Source organism: Echinops telfairi, unplaced genomic scaffold, assembly GCF_000313985.2.
Source record: "Echinops telfairi isolate 266 unplaced genomic scaffold, ASM31398v2 ScPeMD7_7458;HRSCAF=8496, whole genome shotgun sequence".
Lineage (NCBI taxonomy): Eukaryota > Metazoa > Chordata > Mammalia > Afrosoricida > Tenrecidae > Echinops > Echinops telfairi.
Window position 1 is genome coordinate 23,800,467 of NW_022111358.1, and position 8,679 is coordinate 23,809,145.

Sequence of the window (8,679 nt, forward strand, 5' to 3'; positions counted from 1 at the left end):
CCCTCGCCCCGCGCACGTTGAGTCTCAGCGCGGGCTAGCGGGCTCGGGGCGCTCCTCCACGTACCCAGCCTCTCGGAGGCCCTGGATCGAGACTAACTTCCACCCACCCTGCTCAGATCAGGAATGGCCCCGCAGCAAAGTTAAACAGATACTTAGCCGAGGTAGCTAGCGTCTAAAGACCGCTAATTGCTCATCAACCAGACAGCATTTGCCCTACAGGGCTGCAGCTGTCTCTCTCGGACTTCTTAGGTAAAACTGGTGGGGGGGTGGGGTGGGGAATGGGTCCCTTTGGAGTCACCGGGCTCAGGTGGTCACTCCTGCCTCCAGGGCCCAGCCCAAGGGTCCTCTGCTCCCGCCCAGGCAGGGGCCTCTGAGCTAGGCAGGTGTGCAGTGGGTGGTGCTACATAGAGGTAGGTGTTCCGGACCACAGATTGAGTTATCGCAGAAAGATCTAACTCCGTGGTTCTCCACCTTCCTCATGCCGCGACCCTTTCAGACAGTTCCTCATGTGGTGGTGACCCCACCCAACCATAACATTATTTTCGCTGCTACTTCTTCACTGTCATTTTGCGACTAAATCGTCATGTAAATATCTGATAGGTAGGATGTATTTTCCTTGTTACAAATTGAACATAACTTAAGCATAGTGATTCATCACAAAACAATGTCATATATTGTGAAATATTTATTTCTAATGACAAGTAACATTTTGTCTTGAAGCAGCGTGTAGCATGGGTAACAATCTTCACTCTGGGTACCCCTAGGTGGGCGTATCTGCAGGTGAGTGGAACCGCCTGGAGACAGATAGAGGAGGGGTGTCTCTGTTCCTAAGACCACCAGAAATGTGTGTTTTCCAATGGTCTTAGGCAACCCCTGTGAAAGGGTCAATCGACCCCCAAAGTGGTCTCGACCCACAGGTTCTGAATCGCTGATCTAACTGGTACAGACACCTCAATAATAATTTGCTATGCCTTTAAGTCACACGCAGGTTTTCCTTGTTGTCGCTCAAAGACTTATCTTTCTCTGAGCTGTCTTTTCTCTTGATTAACAAAAACAAAAAACCCAAACTCACTGCCATCAAGTGGATTCCGACCCTGGGTGACCCTGTAGGAAAGGGTAGAACTGCCCCCTGTGGGTTCCAGAGACTCCCAGTGAGCGGCTGGTAGTTTCAAACTGCAGGTTAGCAGACCAGTGAGCTACTATGACACCACCAGGGCTCCTGGGTTAAAGGGCTTCCCACTGTGTGGGTCCAGACAGCCACTGCTCAGCGTCCACGCTTTTAAAGTTCAACTGCCAGCCCCCATCTGGGCACTGTTAACAATAATGAGAAAGATGCCAGGCACTAAGCAGATACGCAGTGAGAATGTGTACTGAAGTTCCTGACAGATACATTTTGTCCAATTACATCCTCCTCACCTTGCTCTCTGCGATGTCAGCTCCATTTTTGTAGTTCTTACTGATCGGTGCCATCGAGGCGGGTCGAGCCCTGTGCACAGCAGAATGAAACACTGCCCTGTCTGGCCCCACGCTCATTCCTCATTTTCACTGACCCTCTTACCCACCCCAGGGGCTGGTCCCTCCTGAGAATTTGAAGGGAACAGGTTGCTACCTGTTTTAAAACTAGGAAAGTAAGCTTCGGGAAGGTGAAGCAACTCAGCTCGGTGTCAGTCCACAGAGCTTGGGTTCTGACCCTGTGTCATCAGACCCTGCAGTCCTTCTTAAGGCCCTTTGGCCTACAAGGCCATTTGTAGGGCACCCGGGACAGGTACGGGTTTGGGGAGGCCGAAAGCGTGTTCAGTTTGGAGGCTTTCGGAGAAGAATAAAGAATTAGGAATACAAATTTAGATGCCTAGTCCAGGGCCTAATTTTACAGTTTAGGAAGCATTTCATGGTCAGACTTCCCAGCTCCCTGTGAAATCGGGACCATCGGCCTCATTTGACTTATGAGGAAATGGAGGTTCAGAAGGCTACCTGATGTCCAAGGCCACTCAGCTTGTGGGAGGCAGGACTGGGACTGGGAGTCGTGGAGCACAGCTGTTTCTTCAGGAGACAAGCTATACAGATGTTGATCAGAAGGCCAGCCGCACCTAAACAAAAGCAGCTGTGATAACAGCTTTCTGGGTGGTGGTTGGGGTGAGGACACTGGGCTCTGCCTACCCATTGGACAGCCACCCCGCCTCTCTCGTGGTCCCCCCCTCTTTGGGTCTCCAGGGCCTCAGGAGGTTAAAGGACATCTGAGGTCAAGAAACAGGATGCTGACCTGGGTAGAAACTGAACAACACTCAGGGCAGCTTTTCCCTCCTCCTGCTTCGCTGCTGGTCCACTGGCTCCTTTCTGGAGAAGACCAACCAGCTAGGGCCAGGCAGCAGGGCACGGGTCCGTCTGAAACAGCTCCAGGGGTCCTGGGGCGACAGACGGACACCAGGGCAGTTATCTCTTTGGCCACCCCAAACAGGAATGAGCAGCATGTCCAATCCCAGGACGGAGCCGGAAAAGGGATGAGGGCTGGTTTTTCCACTGGAGTGGCAGGTCCAGAGAGAATGAGAGAATGTGGGGGGTGGAAGCAGGGGCGACTGGAAGGGGGAGGGCTCCAGCAGCAGTGGAGGAATGTGGGGGAGTGTCAGTCCCATCTGGGGCTGGAATGAGGGTGAAGGGAGACAGGACTGGAAGGGGCTGGTCTGGAGAGAGGCCCAAAGAGAAATCCCAAATTCATGTCAAAGATCTGGTTTCAGTGACTTTCTGGTTGATTCCATGGGCAGCTCTTCCCTCCCCGGGGGAGGCGGCACACAACCAGGAATGTAGACAGAAACCAGAGAAGCCGGCAAGCCATGGGTTCTGCTGCGGGTCAGGGCAGGGAGGCTTCCTGGGGGAGGCAATGCTGGCTGAGGATAGGCAAAGGAAGGACGAACAAGAGGGCCGAAAGGCCGGAGTCAGGTCCTGGTTTGATGTCTCCCAGCAGGCAGAATGACCTCAGTAGGTGAGAAAAGCAATTTCTGTTTATCTCGTGTGTGCTGTCCGTGCTCAGCCCTGGTGGGGCATGGGGATGAGCTGGGCTGGGACCAGATGCTCGCAGTTCAAAACACCCATCAGGGGATTAAGAACCAGGCTTTCTACTCCCATCAGCAGTTGCAGTCTCTCCGAAAGTCGAAAGTCGAGAGTCGGCATTGACTCAAGGAATTGAATTTGGTTTGGGTTGTTGGTGCTCACGCTGGCCTTCCCTGGCCTCCCTGCACCCCATCTTAGTCTCCGTTTGACTCATGGAATTGAATTTGGTTTGGGTTGTTGGTGCTCACGCTGGCCTTCCCTGGCCTCCCTGCACCCCATCTTAGTCTCCTGGACCCCAGGCTGTGCTGCTACTTGGTCCTCTCTCACAAGGTCCTCTCTTCTAGCAAGGCCGGCATGCGCACAGCACGGAGGTTAGGAGCATAGGAGGAAAACCCGAGGGGGTGGAACTGGGGTGCTGTGGGGGGAGGTCAGGTGCGTAGCCACTTCCCCCCCTGAGGGCGATCAGTTGCCAGGCTGCACTAGCCCTACTCCCTGCTGCTAGAGACAATGGGTTACCTCTCTCTGGAGCCTAAGGCCATTAGACAGGCTCCTGTAGGAGGGGTTTGCACCCTACTGATAATGATTCTTATGGAGAACCAGAGACCACCCCCTAGACCACCCTCTTATTGCTGTGTAACCTATAGTGCAGCTCCTCCCTGTGATGTATGTCTGTCTCTACCTGTAATTAGTGGGCTGGCTTGCCCCAAAAAAGATATATAGGCATGGGTCAGCAATATAGAGCTCTCGACTCAGACCTCCCTGACTCTCTTCCCCCTCTCCCTTGTTCCCTTTCCCTCCTTCCCTTCCCCCTCTCTCCACGTGGACCACTAAACTGGGCTGAGGTGAGCAAAGTTGCCATGTAACGTGTCTGACTGTATTATTATAATATCTCTCATGCTCTCGATGACTTTAATATAATACTTATATATTTCAACCGTACAATTGTGCATTACTGAACCCAGAAGTAGTATTACTGAACTCGTAGAGAGTACTAGCGGTGGGGGCTGGTCCCCCATCCCCCCCAGTGCCAATTTTTAAATTTAATACTACAGGGTGCCATGGAATTGGAACACAGAACTTCTGCCATCTCAGTAGGGCAGGTTCCTGTTCTGGGCCTCCGTTTCCCCCGCTGCAAAGTGGAAGGCAGAGAGAAAATCCCCCCATTCTTCTCCAGCCCAAGGATTCATTCAACCAAGTGGACCAAACTTCTAGGCTACTGAACCACACCGATTCCAGGCTGGCTCTCTGCCTTGAATTGAAAATGCAAAGTACTGGGAGGGGAGGGAGGAGTGGTGAAGTGTGAATGGGTTTATCAGATTTCCTTTCTTTGGTGACCCAGATGTGGGTGGAAGTGGAGGGGGTGGGGTGGAGGAGCCCAGTGGCTGGCTCTGGCTGACGGACTCAGAGTCCAGGTCTCTGGGTGGCACAAATGGTTCAGGAGATTGGTTGCCACCTGAAAGGTAGGATGTTTAAGTTCACCCTGTGGGCCTTAAGAAGAAAGAGTGGGTGCTGTCCTTGGAAACAATCGGCCATGGTAAGTAGTTTGGGTTTGGGCGGCACGGAGCCAATACCCGGGGGTGTAGCCCAGGATGCATCCCACTGGTTCTGGTGACAACGCTCACACCCCACAGCCTGTCTGTCCCTCCATGTCAACGCTTCCCTCTCAGGGACGCAGGGGGTGCATCCTGGCCCCAAGTTCTGGCCGCCCTCCAAGTGGGGCAGCCTGAGCCCAAGTGAAGGTCTTCTGATGGTGCAATGAAGGCGCCTGGTGGGGCTGCTGGTTGGATTGTGCTGTTAATGACATGATCAGTGGTTCAAACCCACCAGCTGCTCCTTGTGAGAAAGCTGAGGCTGCCTGTTCCCTGCAGATTCACAGTCTCAGAAACCCTGCACCAGGTCACTCTGAGCCAGAACCAACTGGACCCACAGCCATGTGCTGGGTTTGGGGACACAAGGAGTAAGCGCTCAGTGAAAGTTTGGTTCAGAACCCCCACCCCCACCCACCACCCACCCTGGGGGGTGAGGGGAAGTGAGTCACTCTCCCCAGAGGTCTGTCCATCTCCCAGGAAGAAGCCTTTTTTCCTGGTAGGATTCTGTGCTCAGGTGGGGGAAAGTAAACAAAGCAAGCATCCCCTCCACTGCCCCGCTCCTACTAGCTGCCTAGGGACTCTGTAGGGGTTGGGGTGCTCCTCCAGGTATATGGACTGAAATGTGTCTGCACATGTGATCCCTCACGCAGTCACCTGTTAACCTCTGTGACAATGTGTGGTTGCATGTTTTTACGTGTGTTTGAATGTGGACAGAGGACTTATGGAGCACCTACTATGTGCCCAGCCTTATTACATCATCCTCTCTTAACCCCGTGAGTTAGTTTATTGTGCCAACCTGGCTGATAAACACAGGTGGGGTTAATTGAAGGGCAAAGGGATAAATGGCTCCATGAGCCTCGCCTTTCTAGTTTTCAGGTCTCTTGCTTTGTGATGGTCGCACCAGGGTACAGCTGCCTTAGCAGTTCCCTGCTTCAGCTTGCAAGGCTGACTTCCTGCAAGACATCCCCAAGGAGAAGCCGCATGAACCTACCCCGATGCAGCCCTGGGTGCTGGAGCAGCCGTGTGGAGACCCCTGCCAGCGCTGAGATGCTTACACGTTCACTGACTCAGCTTTCCTCCTGCAGTCGGCATCATTGTGTCTGTTTTGTGAGATGGAGGAGGACTTTGTGGACTGGTGTAGGACATATGGTTTAATGTTGGACTTGTGGGCTTGGGCAGCACTGGGTTGGGATGTTTTCTTGATGTGCACTTAACCTTTATATCAAACTCTCTTATACATGAGTTTCTGTGGATTTGTTTCTCTAAAGTGCCCAGACTAATACACCCAGTGAGGTGATGCGTCCTACTTGACACTTGAAATTCCTGAAGTGCCCAAGGTGAACGTGGTTACCAGGGGCCTCCATAGGGCTGAATTCACACACACACACACATACATACCTTCCTGCTACTGGTCCAGCAGGCAGGGGCTGAGCGGTGAGGCCCTATGGACAAGGGGAGACTTCCAGTTTCCACATGACACATGTCTGGCCTGGTCAATCCATATAGCTGACTACCTACCCCCATCACAGGCCAAAGTGATCACGGATTCCCAATTGCTAAATTGTGTCGTTTTCTTTCCAACCAAGAATTAACAGACGTAGGAACAAAGTTACCATGGACCAGACGTAACATTGTTATCTTCCCCAAAACCCCGATTAGTATACCTTTCTGATGGTGAGTGCAGTGAACAGCATAGTGGCTCTTACCCGACCCCCTCTGGCTTCCCTGAAGGAGCCCTGGTGGTGTAGTGGTTACATGTTGGGCTGCTAACTGCAAGGTCAGCAGTGTGAACCACTAGCTTCTCCGAGGGAGAAAGACAGGGCTTTCTACTCCTGTAAACAGTGACAGTCTCAGAAACTCACCGGGGCAGTTCTACCCCGTGCTGTAGGGTGGCTGAGTCGGCACCAACTCCACCACAGAGAGTTTGGTGTTTGTTTGGCGCCCCTGTTGCCACGAGGCAGGGGTCAGGCAGCCTCCACGCACTGCCTTTCTTTTCTCGGACACCAACCGTCCCTCCCAGAGCACCCGGCTTCCACACTGGGCTGGGTAACTCATGGTGATGGCCAACCAGGACTCACAGAGAGGACTGTTAAGGAGGCTTTTAGGGAAGTTAACAGGTTACCGCAAGTCAGGATCAGCAAATGGTCAGGATACAGTCCTTGGCCCACAGCAACACCGCTCCTCGGCCAGCAGCCAAGTCTCTCTCAGGTCCCCAGCGCGTAAGACGTGCGCGTCGTTCTTGAACGAGGGGGAGGGGCTTTCAGCACTTATGAGAGTGGTGGGTTCTGGGAAGTAGAAGCAAAGCTGCTTCAAGCAGACGTTTCCGTGCTCACTAGCCTCTCCCCTCCCTCTGCTTCTGCTTCATCCAATGGCAAGTGGGGGGTTCACACAAACGGACTGAGCCTCTCTATTCCCACCCTATTTGCAATAGTCCCACTCAATCATTAGGCGGGCGTCCCAGAGACGTGGGAGACAAGCCCTCATGAGAAATTTCATTTCCTCACAGTGAGTGAGAAGTTAGTTCATTGGCCTTTACTACCTACCTCCCAGCATCTGGTGAGGACTCCTGGGCCCTGGCCTCCAGTCCTCCAAACAGTTCCTGAATCTGTGTCCCTGGTCGGAAGTCCCGCAGCCATTGCGGGGCTCAGGGCCCCCAAAGTGGTCCGCAGGGGCCCATCGCAGCCTAGATCCTGCCCCCTTCCTCTGCAGCTGGGCCCCTGATGGGGGATCCGTGCTCGCTCACTGGCTTGGGTCCTCCTAGGAGTACAGCCAGGCCTTTCTGTGGCCTTCCCCACTTCCAGTTCTCCCCTCTTGGAGCCCTGCCTTCTCATGCCCCCCCATCCCCTCTGCCCCCCACACCTTTTGCTCCTCCGCCTGGCATTCCACTTCCCACTTCCCCTCGCCCTCTTGGCCATCTTCTGTTCTCCCAGGAGGCCAAGCGTTGGCGTCACCTCCCCTGAGTCGGGCCACCAGCCTGTCCTCTCCTGGAGTAGATGCTCTGCCCACTGCTTCTAACGGCCCCACCCACCTCTTCACCCCGGCGATGGCAACTACCTATGTCTTCAGTCCCCTGCTCTCCCTGACACTGCCTTGTCTCGTGGGCACCGGCCTCTTCCCATGGGCAAACCCAGTCCTTTGCCCTCTGACCTCTTAGGGTGGAGGCAGTGACCTCTCTGTTGTAGTCATCAGACTCCTCTCGACTGTTCCCCAGCCCCCTGCTCCCCTTGCAGACATCCCAGGGTGCCTGGGTTTGGGGGCACGATCCTCTTCCCTTGATTTTATGCAGCATCCCCCAGAAGGCTCTTGGTTTAACTCTCCCCTACAGGCTAACAGAGGGGCCCTGGTGAGCCCTCGGCTTATACCAGAAGGTCAGAGGTTCAAATTCACCAGCTGCTCCGAGGACGCAAAGATATGGAGGTCTGCTCCCGTAAAGATGAAAGCTAGGTAAAAAATAAAAATAAAAAGATCCAATCGAGGAGCCCCTCCGGGAACGGGACCCTTCTGTCCTTGAGGTTTGCTGTGAGCTGGAATGGAGTGGGCCTGGATGGGCCCAGGCCAGGCTAGTGATGCCCGCCATGTCAGCTGGGCTGTGCTCCCTCCAGCTGGCTACCCAGAGACCCTGTGCCCAGATGGAGCTCCCGCAGTGTCCCTGTGTCCCCATGCCTCTCCCCCATTCCAGCTACGCTCTCCCCTCTGACCCCTTGGTCTTTTGGAAAACACTTTTTCTTCACGCTCTTTCTGAATTTCACGTTCTCAGTAAACCTTCTCTCACCCCACGAGCCTCTCACCTGTGCTGCCTGGGGCCTCTCCAATTTTCCAGGTTTAGCACTCACCCCCCTGATGTGTAGCCTGGGCATGACTCTGACTGTGACCTTGGACAAGCTCCCTACCTCTCTGAGCCCCAGCTTGGGCTTTGCACATCTGGAAAGAGAGATCCAGACCCCAAGCTCAGGCCCCTTGAAAACCAGTGGAGTCAGGCCTGGAAGCTCCCCAGCCCTGACCTCCCTGGGTGGCAGATGTTACGTCTCCGCTGTTGATTCCACCT